Source organism: Balaenoptera physalus (assembly GCF_965194825.1).
Source record: "Balaenoptera physalus genome assembly, chromosome: 8".
NCBI lineage: Eukaryota > Metazoa > Chordata > Mammalia > Artiodactyla > Balaenopteridae > Balaenoptera > Balaenoptera physalus.
The window spans coordinates 11,993,913-12,014,952 of record NC_138887.1 but is presented as its reverse complement, the minus strand read 5'-3'; the positions used below and the strand labels follow the sequence as shown (position 1 = coordinate 12,014,952).

The window sequence follows — 21,040 nt, the reverse complement described above, 5'->3', positions numbered from 1 at the left end:
AAATTACCTTTATGAAGACTGGATTTGCCAAGAAAGTGTTTTCTTTTCTTTTTCTACAAAACTATTGACATGCGGGCTGTACAATTTTTTATTTTAATTGGCCCACAATTTTGAGGCAAATCATTTATAAAATTTACATTTTAAATGGTTTTTGAGGGTGTAAAAGCCATTTGTAGGCAGAGATATTAACAATGAGATTTCACTTTCCTCCTTGAAATGGCTGAAAGTGGCCGCAAACCCCTCCCTGGAGAACACCCCAGGTGGTGAGTGGCGCTATTCTGGGAGATGGATCTCATTGGGCGTCGATGCACCCGGTGGTGGGGTGTTGGTCATAGCTCTTGAATGTGTTACATTAGACTGTGGCCCTGTTCTGGTAGCTTTGGATTTTTGACAGAAGTGTAAGAGTAACCAACTACCCCCTCTCCCTCCTAAATCCCTTGGTTTTTACAACTAGTAACCTGAATTCTTCTCCATGGACACAGATGTGTTTTGTATTCATTTCAGTGTCTCACACCCAGTGATGTTAACAATGTGTGTGTATTTGTTTTGCTTAAGGATGTGACTTATTCTAGACAGTGTGCTTTTACTGTGTGTTTTTCTAAAACATACTCCTAGACAATGAAAACTTTGTATACCTCCCAACACACACACACACACACACACACACACACACACACACACACACACACACCCCTAATATCTATGCATCTCTGTTACTTTATCCTTGTAAATATGACTCACATTAGCCTGCTGAAGCACAGAAAATAAGGATAAAGCAGGTAAATCCTGGTAATCCCAGAACAATGATGGGAAGGGAAATTGTTTGCTCAAGAAACTGTTAAACCCTTTGCTTTCAAATGTGCATGCAGTGGAGACTATAAGCTTCCTGAACTTTTTCCTGCTGTACCTTTCACTCCATTTCTATTCCTGCTAGCCAGAAAAAAAGCCTAATGGTGATATCCTATGCCTACGTGGGTTTTTGAGGTCACAGGCAATTATTGGGAGGGATGATTGGTGAATCTGCCTTATAGGAAATGCTAAAATAATTTTTTAAAAAATCTTGTATTCTAATGGAAGGAGTTGGTGACTTGCTTTCTGGAAAAGTCAAGGGTACTGGAAAGGATTACACCTATGTGAGGAGATAAGACAGGTGTCTTGGGAAGGGGAGTTGCCGAGGAATAAGGTCAGCATGGCCAGTGGACATTTCTTTGAATCTGAACCGGCTTTTGGTTTTTTCCATTTACACAGTCCAGGAACGGACTTGAACCAGCCACCTGGAGTACTGCAGATAAACTATACTTAATTTCTGTGTTTACCATTTGTGTTAAGGGTTTACCATTTGTGTTAAGGGTTTTAAGTACTAAAGCACGTCTCTACATGCCAACATTAACATTAATGTACAATGTTTAGAACAGAGAAAAGCAATGGTGGAGAACAAACCTATTCACCACTATGATGATTCCTAAGCAAACTGAGTGTTGAAGTGGCACCTTTCCTCTTTGTTTCGACAAGTGCCCTGGTCTGAATGTTTGCGTCCCCCCCCCAAATTCAAATGTTGAATCCTGATGCCCATCATAACAGTATTTGGAGATGAGGCTCTGGAGAGGTGCTTAGGTCTTGAGAGTGAGGCCCTCATGAATGGGATTAGTGTTCTTATAAAAGAGACCCCACAGACCCCCCTTGAGCATTCCAACAGGTGAGGACAAGGTGAGAGGTGCCTGCTAACAAGGAAAAGGGGGACCCTCACCAAAACACGGCCACGTTGGCACCTTGATCTTGGACTTTGCAGCCCCTAGAGCTGAGAAATACATTTCTGCTGTCTATAAATAAGCTACCTAGTCTGTGGTATTTTGTTGTAGCAATCCAAATGGGCTAAGACGGTGAGGGACAATTATTTTGCAGAAACTGCATTTCTGGATCTGGCATCTTCTGAGAATTCTGAGTCGCTTCCCCTGCATTGTGAGCAATTTTCATTGGGTTCGGGGTGTGTGTGTGGAGAAATAGTGAGAAAAAACATTTTCTTAAGATCAAAGATGAAGATAATTCGGACTATTTCCTATGGATGATTCTTGACAGTAATATATGTTGTGAAATCTCTTTGGGACCATTTCCAAAAACCTATTACTATACTTTTAAAGGGGAAGATATCATTTTCCCCCTATCTAGCTTTACTTCCTTCTTGAAATCATGTCATTTATAAATGATTGGGAATGTAGCTAATTTAAAACAAGTTTGAGGAGACACTTGTATATTTCTTGTATATTTTATATTTAAATGTAAAACTTGTATATTTATATTTGTATATAAACTTGTATATAATTATATATAATTATAATATTATAATTAGCTCTGGTAGAGAGAAAGTATTGGAGAGAGAGGAAAATGAGAAAAGATCAATTAATGTTTCTTCAGGCATATAACTGAAGAGTTGTGACCTTGTTGAAAATGGATGTATCTATGAATTATCCCTCAGATGGTCAGAGATTAAGATACAGAATGTGTCTGGAAATTCCCTGGCGGTCCAGTGGGTAGGACTCCGAGGTTTCACTGCTGAGGGTGCGGGTTCAATCACTGGTCAGGGAACTAAGATCCCACAAGCCGCAGCTGGGCCAAAAAAAAAAAGAAAAGGAAAAGATATAGAATGTATCATATTTCAGGTAAAGATACTGCCTCTCATCTTACCCTTCTGATAAAGTCAAATGCATAGTCTGATAATGATGTAATACCATATAGTAACCATTGTAGTCTATTGTCTTACCTTGATTGTTATTTTTAATAATATTTTGGATTCTTTACATTTTACAAAGCATTGTTGATGCCTGTATTTCATGCCCCTAAAGTATATGTGTTTTTCCCCCCATGTTTTTACTTTTCTAAAATTGAGGTGTACCATACAAAGACTGTCAAAAGAAGCTGCCTGGCCCCCAGGGAAAGGAAGTGGTTGGCATTGCCTAATCATGTTCAAATTTGTCTGGGTAGGGCCGAGCTCCAATTGTAACCTTGGTGGGGTTAATTGCACTGTGAGAGCAACATGTTAGATTCTACTTCATAGTTTTGTTACTCATTGTCATTTAAAATATTTTCTAAGAGATTGCACTGTGGTAAGAGGCAGTGTAACATACAAGTTATCACCCTGGTTCTGCAGCTAGATTTCCTGAATCAGAGCCCAGGCCCACCCCTCACTGGCCCTGTGACATGGGCTGTCTGCTTACACTGTCTAAAATGGGAAAATGGGACACCTACCTCATTGGGTTGCTGTGAAGGTGACAGTGAGTTAATCTCACTGGCATTTTTCACAGTGCCTGCCAGGTACTCCTTTATTCAGCAAATATATGTGGAGTCCCTACTATGCTGCAGGGATTGCTCTGCCTGCCAGAGAGATGGAGGTGGATTAGGTAACTAAGATATGTTTGGAGCTCACTTTTAGTGTCTCCAAAGAAACAAATTATGTTGGATGATGATAATTGCCATGAAGACAAACAGGGGAAGGGGAGTGATTGGAAGGGAGCTGCTCTCATGAGAGTGGTCAAAGAAGACTCCTTGGAGGAGGTGACATTGAGCTGAGACTTCAGTTGTGAGATGGAGCCAACCATGAACAGGTGTGAAGGAGGAGGGCTTTCCAGGCACAGAACCTGCAGAGCACCAAGGATCACAGTAGAAAGTGAGGTCAGAGTCTTGAGCAGAGCCCAAGCATTTGACCAGGTGACGGGGTTGAGATTTTATTCTGAGGGCAGGGTCAAGTCAACCAGAGGGATCTAAGCAGGAGAGTTTTTTATGGTTAAATTACCATTTTGAATGACAGTGTGGGCAGTTGGAAAAGCACATTGAGGGAGGTCTTTGACGGTAGTGGGGTAACCCAAAGAGAACTGATGGTGGCTTGGGCCAGAGCAGTAGTGATGGGGATGGAGAGAAGCAGATGACACAACCTTTGTGTGTTTGAGAAACCAAAACAGTTCAGCGTGTCTGGGCCCACGGGAGGGGTGACTGGTAGGTGGCATAACCACCGTTGGAATTCCACAGACTTTCTCTGATTTACATCTAGGTCCTTTATGGATGAAAATTTGCTACGCTGGTCAAAGAACCAAATTACATCATTGGGCAGTTGCTCAAAGCCAATAAGGAACATGAGAAACGTTTGTTTATGTACATGTGTCAGCAGAGGGAATTTAACGAGGGGAATTAGTTCCCTAAGAGGTGGGAGAGGCTGACAAGCCACCCCATGGAGGGTGGTATATCCCAGAGGCTAGCAGCAGCAGGGAGCCACGGTCCCATTTCAAAGGGAAGAAGCAGTGTTACTGGAGCCCAAGGGCCGGGATCACTGGGAAGAGCCTGGAATCACCCAGGCCTGTGCTAGAGAAGCTTAAGCTAAGAAAGAGAGGCATCTTCCGCCAGACTTGCCTTCCCAGGCAGAGACAGAGGGGAGATATCTCCTAGCCTTTCTGTCTCCCAGCAGTGATCCCAAAGGCTGAACCGAGCGGGAAACCCACCCAGAACCACAGCCTGCGAGGGACCAAGGGATGGGGGAATCTACTGCATTGTAGAGCAGAGCAGGGGAAGGGCAAGAGATGCACCTGAGGGCAAACAACATGGGTGGGTGGATAGGGGGATTGGGGTCGTTTGGGAGCTGGGGCGCTATGGCAGTGTGGACAGAGGCCCAGAAAAGGGACGTGGTTGGAGGTGAGCTTGGAAAGATAAATAGGGGCTGAATCATGCAGGGCCTTATATGCGTTTGTGCAGTTTGGAATTTATCCTCGGATCATTCAGCAGTCACTGAAAACAGATCAGATGTGTGATTTAGAAAAACATTCTCCAGCTACAACGTGAATGACTTAAAGAGGCACAGTCCTGGAAGTAAGGCTCTCAGAACATTTGTGCAGTGACCTAGATTATCATATTGCCTGTAATTTATCTGGAAATACTTCAGCACTCACCTTGCCCATGAGCCAAAAGTATCTGTGAACCTCTGAGTGTGGTTAGCTGACCGCTGAACGCCTTTAACCAGGAATGAACACTCTTGGAGGGCAAATAGTTAGCCTATGAAAGACACTAACCAGCCACTACAGATTCTTCCATTTACAGCTATTTGACCTGCCCTGGAGGATTGGATAATTAGCATAGGGAAGGAGAGAAATAAATTTTCATTCTTGAAATGAGCAGTGTTAAAATAGATGGATTGGCCTTCTTGAAGGATGCAGGCACCCCGCGAGCCCAGCCTTGAAACCCTTCAGAGGGGCCCCGGTCCGGTGAAACCGTGTTCCCATGATTCCCTGAGGATTTTCTTACCTTACCAGGCTAGATCCTGACACTACAGTACTGTCATATGTGTCTCTGGAGAGCTTTTCATCAGGGCAAATTTAGGGGGCCTCGGGGGCGGAGACTGGAGCGCCACCAACCCCACAGGCAGGTGGAATGGCAGTTTCTATCCCTGTGTGCTGATAAATGCTTGTATGTGGGGCAGTGTCCAAGATGAGACTAACTTTCATAGTTACGTTTCTGTCCATGAGTGTATGCTCTCCCCTACTTCTCTTGCAGGAAGGGGGACCCCTTCCAGGGCCTGAGAGTGGGCTCTTGTCTAACACTCAGAAATGAATTGTCTGAGGAGACACACGTGCTGACAAAGCAAGAGACTTGATCGGGACAGGGCGCCCAGGAGGAGAGCAGCAGCGTAAGGGAACCCAGGAAGACTGCTCTGCTGCGTGGCTCACAGTCTCAGGTTTTGTGGTGATGGGGTTAGTTTCCGGGTTGTCTCTGGCCAGTCATCTTGCTTGGCCCATATTTGGTCTGACTCAGGGTCCTTCCTGATGGTTCATGCATCTCTTAGCCAAGATGGATTCCAGCGAGAAGGATTCTGGGAGGTTGGCAGGACATATTATGGGCTGGCGTCTCCTCCCTCCTTTTGGCCCCTCCCGAATTCTCCCGGTTAGTTTTCGGCGGCAGCAGCACCGTGTTCCTTATCAGGACCTCTTGTTGCGAGACAATTCATGCAAGTAGTTAGCATCTTGTCTGGCCAATGCAGGCGGTTTCGGTCAGTGGTTCCCTAACACTTCTAACCACTGTGAAAGAAAAAAAATACACTGGACAGATGTATTTTATTTGGGCTATGAAAAGGAGATGATTTTATTTGGGCTATTGCAATAGGGAGAACTTTCATTCATGAGGAAATTTTCAAAGAAAAGGAAGAAAGCTTGGGGTTTTATAAAGCCAAATGAACAGGGAATCATCTACTTTGGGATTCTTGAGGAAGGATGGAGACCAGACTTATCTTGGACTATGCAGGGCAGGGTGGTCCTTTGAAGTTTTGTGGAAGATGAAAGGGTGGGCAAATTTTCAAAAATAGAAGTGAGGTGCTTTCTTAACCATTCCCATTTTCCAGGAGCACAGCCTTTCATTGTCACCACTGAAGGCTAAACATGACATTGGCTTTGGTCATTTTGCAACACAAGGAAGAAATGATCTTGGCACATAAGGAGGATGAGGCAGTGGAGAAGGAGAGGAGTGGATGGAATTGAAGGATATTTAGGTGATGGAACCGAGGGGACTTGATCATTGATGAGTTGAATGAGAGTCAAAGGTCACGTGGAAGTTTCTGGCTTAGGAAATGGGTAACTGGCAACGCCATTTCCTAAAACACCAAACATGGACATGGAACAGATTTGGGAGGAAATAATGTAGAGTTCAATTTGAGTCTTTATTGAGGTCTAGAATGTTCGCCTACCATATGGTGTCTGATTCACAGATGCCTCCTAAGCATTTGCAAAGGAATCATAACACCGAAGCTGAGCATGGAAGTTAGTAACAGACCAAGGATCACTGACCTTTCCCATTTTATAACTTGAGCTGCTCACTACAAAATACGTAGCTTAGAATACATCTTTCCTGCCAAAACATGTTGACAACACTGAAGGTGTCAATTAAGAGCTTAATGAAGTTAATCGGTGATTTCCAAAAAGAAAAAGTCAACCCAGAATATTTGCACAATTGAAAATCATGCAAAAAATGTAAAAGTAGATTTCCCCCTTAGAAGAGTAAATGGAATCTCTCAATGCCCTTCAGTTTTGCCTCCTGCGGCCCAGCTCCTCCAGCAATCTCTATCCTTTGCACTCTCTCTGCTCCAGCTGGCAACATGCATCCATTCCTGGGATGCTGAGAGAGAAAATCAGCCTACTTTCCCTACATGAAAACAAAAACTCATTTCTCCCATGAAACATGCAATTCCTGTAGAACCAGCTGTATGACAAAACTTGAAAACACAAGCAATTCAGCCTGAGGGCCTGACAGAGGAATTATAGGCTCAGGCTCATTAGCTAATTACAATAAGTCACATCAGCTGTTACTTTAAAAAAAAAAATGTATTGCCTGTTGAATGAGATCCTTGAGAACATCAGCATCTAATTTTCTGAATGATAATACAATGTGCTGGTGTTTTTGGCTGTGTCAGTAGGCAATGTGTGGTGAGGAGTTAAAGCAATTTTTGGTGCAGGAAAAAGGCATCTGGACTGAGGGTCAGGAACTTTGCATTTAGTCCCAACTGTAACTAACCAGCTTCATGGCCTTGTGCATGAAACTTAACCTTAGGAATTTAGTTTCCTTGTCTCCAAAAGATAGACTTTCAATTTCATAGTCCTAAGAAATCAAATTATTCTAGTCCAGTCTTCACTAAAAACACATTAAAAAGGGGGAAGCTGAATAATTTCACATTTATGTGAATTTGTGTTTGATATTTGTACAGAATTAAGGAGATCTGTTGGTGATGGCTACATTAACGTAAGCACACATGTCCATATATATTTTGGCAAAAGTTAATTATGGAAAATATATGAGTGTTTGAGGGTGACGGTGGACAGGAGAGGCTGGGTATCACTCATCAATCTTCATGTTCTGAGTTGTATGCTTTTACCATCTGTCATGACCCTTTCCATCAATGGGAGAACCCCCCAAGCCTCCTTCCTGTTGATTTCCTGGAGCTTCATCTCACACCTCCAGGTGGAAGATTCCAAACTTGGAATCCCTAGACCCTCCCTCACTCTGTAGTTACGTAGCTACATCTGGGCTGGAAAATGGAAACACAAAGAGAAAAAAGAATTAAAAAAGGCAATGGAACAGGATATCCAAGAACTGTGGGACAACCACAGAAGGTGTAACATATGTGTAATGTGAGCACAAGTGGGAGAAAAAAGAGAAAGTTGCAGAAGAAATATTTAAAGCAATAATGACTGATAATAAATGTCAGACACCAAACCACAGTTCCAGGAAGCTCAGAGGACACACAAAAAACCAAAACCTCAGCATATCATATTCAAACCTCAGAAAATCAAATATAAAGAAAAAAATCTTGAAAGAAGCCAGAGAAGAAAATGCCTTACCTATAGAGGAGCAATGATAAGAATTACATCTGACTTTTCCTTGAAAATCATGCAGGCAAGAACAGATTGGAGTGAAATTAATAAAGTGTTGAGAGAAAAACAAAAACAAAAGCAAAAAACAACCAACTAGGTTTCTGTACCTTAAGAAGTTATCATTCAAAAGGGAAGGACAAATAAAGACTTTCTCGGACAAACAAAAATTGAAGGGATTTGTTGTCAGTAGACCTGGGTTGCAAGAAATGTTAAAAGGAGTTCTTCAGAGAGAAGGAAAATGACATCAGAAACTTGGATCTGCATGAAGAAAGGAAAAGCATCGGAGAAGGTATAGGTGAAGGTAAAATACAAACTTTAACTTTCTTATTGTAAGAAGTTGAGTTGAAGAGTTCTTTATGTATTTTGGATAACTGTCCTTTTCCAGATACGTGTTTTGCAAATATTTTCTCCCAGTCTGTAGCTTGTCTTCTCATTCCCATCACAGTGTGTTTAGCAGAGCAGTTTTCATTTTATGTCGTCTAGCTTACAAATTATTTCTCTCATGAGTGGTGCCTTTGGTGTTGTATTGAAAAGTCATCACCATACCCTAAGTCATCTAGGTTTTCTCCTGTTATCTTCTAGGGGTTTTACAGTCATGCATTTCACATGAACTCCCACTAGAGTTCACAACTCTCATAAATGTCCAGCCTGAGCCTCTAGCAATTCCTCAGTCACAGCCCAGGCTCTCCTCCTCCAGGACTGGTTCCCGCAGCTGCCCCCGCTCATGGGTTTCTTCTCTGATTAGTTGTGATTCTGTCTGTCCTCCTCTCTGTCTCTAATTGGGGGGACAGTGGTTTGCCCTGTGACTTGACTTGTTTGATGGACCTAAAAGGAGTTTTTGAGCTATCAGTTCGTTCAGTTTTTTTTACCTGTAGTTAGGATGGAGTGATGACTTCCTAGCTCCTTACATGCCAGACCAGAGACTGAAAGAGTCCACATGGTTATTTTTAAGCTGCAGTCTTTAACATTCATTTTATTTAAAGATATGTAAATTCATCTGACATAATGATGACCAGTGAGAAGAAAACCTAGGTTACGATCCAAAGAGCTGAGCTTCTCTGCCGTACTCTGTCTGAATCAGGACTGACCACCTCGCTGTTCAGGTCTGCTAACATGACATGGAGCAGATCGAGTTCCTTCACTTTTTTAGATACAAGGCATTCTGAACATTTGGTTCAGACTCTGGATAGAGACCCTCTCCAGCTAAAGATGCCCATCTGTCGTGGACCTGCTGGACCTGGGAATGGGTGCACACATCATCTAGAAGATCATCTGTAATTCCATCTCTTAAGTCTTTATGACTAATTCCAATTTTCTAGCTATGTGTGAACTCCATACTCACAGTTATTTCAGGATAAGTAAAATACCACAAAATGAGTACTAATAAAAATATTTATTGAGCACTTACAGTATGCCATAGTCTTTTGTATGGAGTATCATTTTGGTCCTCACCATAGCTTTAGGAGGGAGGCAGGCACGATGGTCCCTGTTTCACAGGATATATTCACTACTGATTATGTGCCAGGTCTCGTGCTGAGCAGCTCCTCCTAACAACCCCACCAGGGTTTGCATTAGAGTTAGCTACTAATTTATCATGCCGATCAGGACACTTTTCAGAGTTGAAAGGACTTACTACTAATAATTAGACCTGACAACAAGCAGAAATAGGTATTCTCAGTGGCAAACTGGGACATATGGCCCCTTTAGTTATCATTCTTTTATAGAGGAGAAAACTGAGACAAGAGAAGCAAAGTAGCTTTCCGGTGGCTATATTCTAGTATGCGGGTTAGATTTGATTCCAGGAATATTGAACTCCAAAGCCAACATTTAATCACAGCATGCTGGGATAGACCTGTGAATGGCATCTGTGGTGAATTTCCCAAGTGTCTATCCTCAAATATCCTTCTAGTTTGTGTCATCAATCTGTCCTTTAAAGGTGAATTCCCCTGTATTTGACCATGTACTAGCATCAGTGACTTTAGAGACAAGCTAATGCAAGTTTCAGGATCTATGAAAACGAGGATTATGCTTCACTGGAAATGCTCACAATAGCAGATTTTTTTTTTTTTCAAGAAGGAGAGCCTAATTACCTTTCGAAATTCCAAAAATGTCAAATTGATTACGGTGTATGCTTTTTTTATAACATCACATGCACCGGAGTTATTTTGGGATAATGAGCAATTTTAATCTTGCTTAATAAAAGCTATTCACAGGGCACTTTAGGAGGAGCCCTGCATATAAGTAGTTTTACTAAACCACTTTCCCCTTTCACTGGCATTTATTCAAGAGTATGCAAATTCTTCTAAAACCGGCAGCTAAATTTGGAAATCAGAAGGGCAGAGCTCTGGACTTCAGTAAATTTTCTGTTTTTTAAGAATGTAGCTGATAAAAAGAAAGTAAAACTGAATTTTGAATCTCACAGATCATCTATGTGTTAAAAGCAGAGATGTGCTGAGTTTTAAATTTGAATTTGAATTCAGGTTTACAAGTTAAATTAAATTTTAAGAAGATTTATTTAAATTCTTTCAGTCAATATGATGAAATAATTATTGAAAGATACTTTCAGAGAAAAAAAGCTTAAGGAATCTTTTTTTAAGGAACATTTTGTTTAACTTTCCAAGCAAAAAGGAATAGGAAATTTTTATGGCAATACTCTATAGTCATGAAAGCCAGTTGAAAATACACACCTTATTTAAGGAGATTCCTCTTGCTGGCCAACTAGTAAGAACTTATAGAATGATACAGGCAAGATCATTCAAGAGACTGAGGCATTCATGGACTTGGTCTTTGAGGTGAAGAAAAGCGGGCTCACTCCAAAGTTTCCATGGCTTAAACAAATCTTCTAGAAGTATTCTCTGCCCACTTTCTGCTCTAGCCCTTCACTTTGAAATCCTGCCACTGTCAGTGTTCAGAGTCTTACCAATAGAAATAGGTTTCTGAAATGAGATCAGTGGAGGTTCAGATGTATCGAGTTTGATGGAGGCGTTGTGGAACATAATTTTCTCTTGGGACTTTAATTATCCTCCGTTCTGCCAAAGGTTTCTGCCTCTTCCAAACAGTAAAGAGATAAATGTCCAGTCAATCAATATAGGAGAATAAGGGGATTTATCTGTTACTTCCTGTTCTGTAGTCTGTCTGCTCTTAGGGAACTTATCTTGGTTACCTTGTCTGATCATTTAAGATGTTAGGATTTTCCTCCTTACTACTCCCAATTTTTTTTTTTTTTTCTGTTTCTCTGTCTATCTGGATTGCAAGGGACAATTTTATAGCTTTTTAAGGAGTCACACTTACATTCAGTGCCCTCTTGACCATCTTCATTCACTAAACAAGTACTTAGGTATGTCTGCTGTGGTGCAGGCTCTCTGACCTGGTGAACAAAAAGCATCCCTGCTGTCAGGAAGCTCAGAGTCTTCACCTCCTTCCTTTCTGAAAGCACTTCCCTTGCTTCCTTCTTTCCTGTATGCACAGGCTATTCCACTGTATAAAAATCCTTCTTTGATTTTGACCCTTTCCTCTGGTCAAAGTAAAACCTTTCTCCTTTCATTTTTCCTTAAGAGCTGCCTCTATTTAAGGATCTGGAACACCTTTCCCCCGTGTTGTACTGCATCCCTTCCTTCTATGACCAATGGCTTCCTTCCTTGCCAAAGAGCACAGATTAACTTAGTTTGGAGTTAGTGGATCCGCTGATCTCTCAAGATCATTAGATCCTCCAAATGTTCTACCCGGGGAAAGTGAGTTTATAACTTTTCCCATATAACGAATTATGATAGAAACATCACTGGTGTTCAGAGGCTCTCACAACTGGCACACGAGCTCTCCCAACTCTGCCCCAGATATTTTGTATTGATCCTCTTAAAACACCATTGGACAACAAGTTCCAGAAATGCAAGCCTGACAAAACCATGAGGCTAACAGCGAATTTATGGATGACTTAGTCTACTCTGCAGACGAAGAAGCTGGGGCCTGGATCAGCAGAGTGGCTAGGTCAGAGTTCCCCAGTGTTATAGTGTGTACACCCAACCGATCTCCAGGTCTCCTGGTTCTAGGGCTTCCTCCCTCTTTTACTTGCATTCAGTCCTCTGTCTTCGTTTTTCCTCCTGGTGGTTTCCTGAAAGCCACTGAAAATATGATACATTTCTTCTCAGTTCGTAGTTTCTCCATCAAGGCCCCTAACAGGGAGAGCGCTCCCCAAGGAACACACTGTTCTTGGTCTCAGCCCTCCTACTGACCCTCCTTCCCTCAGAGAACTCACACACTCCCTGTTTTCACTGTTTATAACCCCTCATCTAGACCTGTAATTACCACTGAATGCTAAGTTTTAGACTGTTGGTCAGGTAAGATACTTGCTGCATATCCACAATGTATAGAGGAGGGAGCAGATCACAGTGACCTCAGAGAGATACTTCTGTCCTGTCCCCTCCTCTGAGCTTCCAAAAAACCTTCTAAAGGCACTAAGCTTCAGAAAATTTAGGGACTTGTCTATGATCTCATAGCTAGTAAGAAGCAAGCTGAGATTTGAACGCTGTCTTCTGTCTTCAAGTCCGGCTCTCTCAACAATATCAATATCAGGCTGTGATATTGTTCAAAAGGAGTTCAAAAGAACTCCTTTTGAACAATTCCTTTACTCTCCTTGATCCTCTCTGGCTAGAAACAACTTCTTTTGTTCTTGTAGAGTGAGTCTTAATTTCTTTTCTTTTTTTTTTAAATTTTATTTATTTATTTTTAATTAATTAATTTTTTTCTGGCCACGCCGCAAAGCTTGTGGGATCTTAGTTCCCTGACCAGGGTTCAAACCTGTGTCCTCAGCAGAGAAAGCGCCGAGTCCTAACACTGGACTGCCAGGGAATTCCGTGTCTTAATTTCTTAAAACACGTGAGATTCCTCAGCAACCTTTTCCCCCAGACTCACCCTTTTAATGTGACCTCCCACCCACCATTATCCAGAGGGAAATAAAATGAAAAAGTCAGGAGAGAATGGGCAAACCAGTGAGTATATATATTTTTTTCCTTCCTGGTCTAGAAAATGGTGATGATAGTATTACCTACAATACAAAGCTGAGATTACATGAGATCAGCCTTGTAAACACTCTTCTGTGTGCTTGTCACATAGCTAGTACTCAATAAAGATTTTTCACCATGATCCAGAGGAAAAAAATCCAGTCTTACGCCGTGTGTCTTTAGGGATAAAAGAAAAATAAAGGGAAAAACCCCCTCCAATTTATTTAAATGAACATCAACAATCATTACCATATAAGATCTGTAGAATGCATTTTGATGTCCTTTGAGAGGGAAATCCAGCAAAGAAAAGATGGGAGAACAAACTGTCAGGTCTGTGTGTTTCTTTAATTTTTAATGTAATTGTTGTTATTGTTTTCACTTATGAAAGGAAGCAGGCTCATTATAGAAAAATATGGAAACTCAAGGAAAAAAAAATAAACCATCATATAACCTTCCAAAGACAATAGACTGCTGATGTCTAGCGTGCTCATCTCAGACTCTTTCCCTGTATAGGTTATAAACAGGGTCGCTACCTCAGTTGCCACCCCAGGAAGCACCATCACATAAACTGCTGCTCCGTCGGCACCCTCGGGGATTGCGCCATAAAGCTGCACCACATATCACAGAGAACGTATATCTGTATACATGGGCATTCTTTCTTTTCTCCTAACTGTGAAAACTGCCTATATGATACTACATTTTACTTAATGTGATATTGTATTTTACAAGTTGTAAGAACTGCTTCAAAAACATTTTTCAGAAACCAAATAATATTCCTTTAAGTGGTCGTGCGAAATCACATTTCACCATTACATAATTTCTTGAACTTTGGCGTGTTTCCAAATTTCTGCTATGAGTGATAATACCATTGCAGTGAACATTTTTTGTGTAGAAAGCTTTCCTCTATATTTTGGGATGTCTTTAGCACAAAAGGTAAAAAAAACGGTGTGGCTTATATTACCAGATTGCTCTTCAAAAGCATTGTGTCTATTTATATATCTCCTTCCAAAGGGGTATGGAGGCTTCGTATCAGTAAATCCCAGTGTTTTCTTAAAGTCAACACTTACTTTAGCTTTTACCTAATATTTTAAAGCAAATCTGGCTTGTCATCCCAGCACAAACAGGGAAATCTGCAGAGAAAAATAGTGCTGGGCATAGTGCATGTGGCTTGAAGTGAAAACCCAAAGGAGTAAAAAACCTGGTAAAAAGAATGTAGTTCACTTGGCCAACTTGCCTCCTGTATTTGAAGGTCACACATTTGTAGATACAAAGAGAAAAATAAATGAATAGCATTTTTTTTCCCATTGTTAATATTACTAAGACTTATTTACAAACACAAGCCTGCCTGTATTTGACAAACTTTTCTATGCTATTTTAGAACGCTGGGGACAAATTCTAGGAGAGGCTATAACGGCAGGCGTGTCAGCAGTGCAGTTTACACCCCTGCTACTCAAAGTGTGGTCAGGAAAGCAGAAGCATCAGCACCATCTGGGAGCTGATAAGAAAAGGATAAATTGGGAGTTTGGGATTGGCATGTACACACTACTATATTTAAGATAGATAACCCACAAGGACCTACTGTATAGCACAGGGAACTCTGCTCAATGTTCTGTAATAACCTAAATGGGAAAAGAACTTGAAAAAGAATAGATACATGTATATATACAACTGAATCACTTTGCTGTACACCTGAAACTGACACAACATTGTTAACCAACTATACTCCAATATAAAATAAAAATAAAAGAAATGCAAAAATCTCAGGTCCCATGCAGACATACAGAATCAGAATCTGCATATTAACAAGATCCCCAGGTGATTCATATGCATGTTGAAGCTTGAGAAACACTGGTTGTACCTCCTAGGGGAATGAAGCCCCAGTTCAGGAGTAACAAAAATGTGTTTGGAAATGACCTGAAATATTCAGGTTCTCACTGTGCCCTGGGTCAGGTGTCCTCAGAGCTAATCCCACAGGATCACGGATAAAATTACAGAAGCCCGTATCACATTGTGTTGGGATTGTTTTCTTGTTTGTATTTTTACTTGTTTTTACTTGTACTCAGTAACTTTTGAAGGGTGTTGCTAAATGAGAGTACTGTAAACTAAGTACTCTTTTTGCAGGGAAATGAGCTACATTTTTCTTTACTTCCAAAGGCTACTTGGAGAAAAAGTACAGTGAAAATTCCATTGGTAAACCTCTTTATAAGAGGGATATATATTTCTCCAACTAAAACAGATCTGCCTTCAGACTCTGCTTCCTTTCGGTTACAACACAGTTAAATCTTCTGCTAAATCACTAGCGAAATTGACTTTTGTTAATATTCTATTTCATACTTTAATGTCTTATTTGACAGGTGTGGTTGAGTTACTGGCAAGCATCTAATTTATGTCAAATCTAATATTATTTTCCTAGAGTGGAAGTTTTCCTTGTCTTGTCTCAGTCCTAAGGTAATTTTTTTTCTTCTCTTTTTCAGAAGAAGATGAATTGTGAAAGCAAAGTTGAATAACATATGTTAAAAGTTGTGAGAAGTAAAACGTATCACACTTATTTTAAAATACTTGAAAATATATATACATATATTTATCCCAGAGATGACTTAAACATGGCTGAATGTTAACTAAACATTAAATGTTAAAAATTCCAAGTGTTATACTCTAACCAAAAGCAACTTTTCTGAGTAATTTGAGATGGGAGAAAAATGGAATGGAAGCTTTCGCAGGAGAATATCTTTGCTCAGACCCGGTTCAAATTTGTCGCCTCATTTAATTCTGTTACTATTTCCATAGCCCTGAAACCTCAGGAGCACATGCAGTTCTTTTTTTCTGGAGCCCTCAGATGTGGTATCTAGCTGGGGTGGCGGGCAGCAGCGTTGTTAAAATGGAAGAGGAAGCACCTCAGGAAACCAAGGAAGGCAACTGATGTTAGTTGAGCAGCTACTAATTGCCAGCAATGTGTAGCCACATCACAGGCATTGCCGTATCAGAACCCTCAATAACTGTGTATTATTGTCTCTTTTCACAGATCAGATGATTAACTGTTAGAGAAGTAAATAGCCATAAATGTACACATTTGAAGGGGTAAAATCTAGAATTAAAAAAAAAAAACAACAGTTGCATTTGCTTGATTCCAAAGCTCATGTTTCTTGACCACAGTGCCGCAAAAATGATACCACCTTTAACATCAAATGTCTCTGGCATTTCTGTTAGTAACTTGGGAATGAAAAAAAGGTGTATTTATTGTATTTTTAAATACAGTAAATAGGAATAAATACCATGGAAAGGGATTCATCCTTGGGCTTATCTCTTGAAAAATCCTCAGGCTCCCTGGCGTTAGTCAACATTTCCAGACTTCTAGAGACTGCAGAAAACTTTCTGCTCTACCTTAGCTTAACCAAATTAGTATTATTTATGATTTTATTTTTTACTGGACTAGTTTTACCTTTCTAAAGGATTTGTCTATCCCAAGGAAGCTTCCAATAAATTTTAGCTTCTGTCTGCTCTCTGAAGTGGGCTATTACAAGTATTCACTGACTTTGTTCCAGTTGCCAAAACCCTACCTTGGAGGATGGCGTTCTTAGCCAACGTAGCTTAGGATCTGATGGATTAGAGGCCGTTGGAATTCCTAAGGAGATGCCACAGAATGTGGAGGGGTCACTGTTTTATTTGTCATTGCTTGGAAATTTGTCCTCTAGTAAATAGCACCTATTTAGCCCTTTTTCAAACAAAGGGCTGGTGGTATTAAGGCATGATCTATTTACAGCTTTACAGATTTGGGGTTACATTAGGAAATCTTCTCATTGCCAAGACAACCCTCCCTAAGCACCATTCTCAGCTAGGAAATACTTGTTTTCAAGCCTTTAGAACCCATTTAAATCTAACGGGATAAACATGTACTTGGTCAACTAGGGATTGGTTCTGCTACCTTTTTTAAAGTCATCAAAACAAGATTTCCAAAGTGTGATTATCTAACAAGTCCTCCAAACAAGGTCCATGTTTCGCTTCTTTTGCTTTAGTTTAAACCGAGGTTGTTCTCAGATGAAATTTACTTGACTTCAGGCCAGGTTTTTGCATAAATGCCTTTCAGACACCATAAAGTGTACCCTCTACACTTCTGAACCATCCCAAGAAGGCAAGCTTATTGCAGAGAATGAGGTCAGTCTGCACCCACTTTACAAATGGGGAAATCCAACCTTAGGTTAGATTCAGTAACTGGAGCTCAAGAATGTGCCTCAAAAACTCAGATTAATGGAAGAGTCGGTCTCAATTTCACAGATACTTTACTAGTCCCTTTCAGGTTTTATTTCTATTCCCTTGAATATTTTGAATGTAATTAATGGTTAACCTTGGCCAAATGACTGAACTTCTTTAAGCTCTGGTTTCGTCATTGGTAAAAGAGGGATGACAACTGTAGTACCTCATCAATTGATCATCACAGTTAAATGAGGTGATCTATATAAAGTGCTTACCTCAGTGCCTCGAACAAACTCAGCAGCTGAGAGATGTCAGCTCTTACCTTCCCCTTTGATACTGCGGGTCATGCTCAGTTGAAAAAAACACAGTTTTTGTTGTTTAATTTCACTGAAGTTAACGTTATTCTCAGCTTGTCCCCGGGACTGCGGTTTTGTTCACAAACGTGACTCAGTGTCGGAATCACCCCTTGGTTCTTCAGAATACACATTCCTTGCCTTAGCCTTCCTGACTTGGTGCCTCTGAGCTTCTGCACGAGGGCCTGAGAATCTGGGGTTTTTACGTTCCTCGGGGATTCTGATTGCCAGGGTGGGGAACTACTTTCCCACAAGGTAGGAGGTGCTTACTCATCCTTGTTCTCGCAGTGCCGCCAGAAATTCAGGTAGGAACAGGGCAAGGGGACTTTAGGCATCACCTTTCCCTCTCTCTACTTAAAATTGGCGATATTTCACCTCCAAGTACTCAAGTGTGTGTGCATAACCTCTCCCTGCCTTGGAGCAGCCAAGCTGGACGTGGCCTATAAGAGGCAGTGCCGCAGACGCACAGATTCTGAAGGTAGACTGGGTCTGGTCACACTGATTTCTGGGGCTTTGAATGAATGTCCAGTTACCTGCAAATGCCAGGGAGGGACATTTTAGGAATTCTCTCCTCATAATTCTTGATAGCCTTCTCTTACTTTGCATTTGGAAAACGGGGCTAAACAAGACTTGCTGCTCACGGAGCTGGGTTGAAGATTGGAGGGTCATGCACACCGTGCTCAGGCCCTGGGACCTCCCAGGCAGCTGTAGGTACTTTTAAGATGACAAACATCCCCTAAAATGGTTGTGGCATACATTTCGGGTAATTGATAGAAATGTTACATATTGTTTTTAATGTAAATACTTCTCTTTATTTCATGCTCTGCATTCCCAGGAAGCCCCATAGCGAAGCATTGCACTTTCCCAGTCAATCCCATTCTTCCCAAAGGCTCTCTCTTCCGCTTTCTGCAGCCCCTTCTCTCCTGTTTGTCTTTTCAATCTTCCTTAAACCCTGGGACAGTCTCCCCCTGCCACGCGCCCACCCCAGCCCTCCCTCGTTCCCTCTCACTATGGTCAAATGACAGTTTGGCTGGTCTTCAAGTCCTGTAAGAGTTGGCCCTGGTCTCCTGACTAGAGAAATAGGGGAAGGGGTACGAGACTCTGCACCCCAAAGGGGCTTTTTCTACAAAGTCAGCTGTGCCTTCAGGGTTAAAGGAATGATGTTTTTTCCAGGTGTTAAACTTTGACTTTTTCTCATAAGGTTGATAGTCTTTTGTCTTTTGCCATTGCCTTCAAAATGCTGCGAACGTTTTCTCTCTGGCCTTGGAGTTGTCTTGGTTATTAATTCAAAAAATTATAAATTTCTTGATCACCTGTTGTATCAAAAGCATGACTTATAGTGCATCTGTCTCCTCTCCTCCTTGGGGACACCATATGTCCATTTCTGGCTTCTACCCTCTTTTCTAAACACAAAAGTGGAAAGGTTGGGCTTTATTCAGTGAGTATCTTTTATGTCAGTAAATTATATCTGTCCCTCTGTCACAATCTCACTTGTCTCTCCTTCACTCGTTTATCTTCCCTACTTGAAATGTCTCATTTATTCTAACCGTTTACGCAATAGTGCTTTTAATTAACACCTTGCACTCTTAAAAAAGTACACGTAAAGTTTATAATCTATCTTGGCCTCTTTAGTGTTGAACCTACAAACAGAAAACCTTCTTCCTCTTTCGCCTGCTATCAATAGATTATTTGTACATCGTTGTAGAAGAGTTTACTGCATCTCATTTTCTCTATCCTAATCAAGCCATGACATTGCATATGGTTAAATTACATATGTTGCCAGACTGAGAAAGAGGAATACTGCATGGTATCGCTTATATGTGGAATCTAAAAAAGAAAAAGTCAAATTCATAGAAACAGGGATTAAAAAGTGGAGGCCAGGTGCTGGGGCTGGGGGAAGTAGGGAGAGGCTGGTAAAAGGTACAAACTTTCAATTGTACCATGAATAATTCTGAGGCTCTAACGGATAACATGGTGACTGTAGTTGGTAACACTGTTATGTAATTGAAATTTGCTAAGACAGTAACTTAAATGTTCTTACCAAAAAAAAAAAAAGATAAATATGTGAGGTGATGGATGTAACTAGTTACTTAACTAGTGGGAATCCTTCCACAATGTATACATATATCAAATCACCATCATGTGCACTTTAAATATCTTACAATTTTATTTGTCAATTATAGCGCAATAAAACTGAAAAAAAGTACTTCTGTGGTTCTTATTTGTGACCCTCGTTGTATTTCTCATGATCTGCAGGCCTGGAGACAACTAATCCTTGGAGGTGGACCGCAGGAGCAGGAACAGTCTGCAGCGTGGAGGGAAGCGAGGAGCAGGTGTCACAGGAACCAAGGTGAGCGCTGGTCCCTTCTCCAAGCACTCACCTACACCAGCCAGAGCCTACATGTCATCACTGGCTACCACCAGTGATACCCCGTAGGGTGCTACTGGTTTGAACGGGAGGGCATTTACTTCTGAAGAGGGTGAGCACAAAGGCTGGTGACAGAAGGAGACTTTTGAGGTAGGCCTTGAGGATTACCCAGGATTTTGCCAGGTAAGGTCCGTTGGGAGGAGGGCTTGATCAGAACGTGTTTTCTGATGGGAGTGACCTCTGGGGATTGCCCCTGTATGGGAGGATCATTTCTGCCTTTGGTGTATGGGCTACGGCTATAGTTTCATAGATTAGGATCTCCTTTGGAAATTCCCTGCCTTTAGGGAACAGTGGATGGATAGCGTCATCTGTGGCACAGAGGGGGAAAAAAAATCACTGCAATCAATGCAGCAGTTGGATTTCTTTTTGGTATTTCTAGTATTAATTAAAATAGATAAAATCAATTCTCAGTGAAAATAGAAGGGTGTTAAAGTTTGAAAAGCCACCATCTTACAGAAAACTGAGTTCCAGAAATGGAAAAAGTGGGGGAAACTAACATCTGTGTGCCAAGTCCCATGCAAGGGCTTTCACATAGTTAATTTACTCCTTCCCTGTGGTGTATTTGCAGCATCGTCTCCTAGGTGAGAAAACGGGGGCCCAGGGAAGCATAATGACGTCACCTACAGAAACACCTGGGTAGCTGGCAAAGCCAGGGCCAGAACAGATGTGTCTTGT

At 41.2% G+C, this 21,040-nt stretch overlaps 1 long non-coding RNA gene across 1 annotated transcript in view; it reads left to right on the top strand.

The window, feature by feature from the left end:
- Positions 1-669: 669 nt before the first annotated feature.
- Positions 670-21,040, top strand: part of LOC309666284 — a 184,371-nt gene continuing 164,000 nt past the window's right edge. The window contains exons 1-2 of the long non-coding RNA XR_014266988.1: positions 670-3,666; positions 20,194-20,287. This is a non-coding gene — a long non-coding RNA (uncharacterized lncRNA). The remainder of the gene's footprint in view (positions 3,667-20,193; positions 20,288-21,040) is intronic.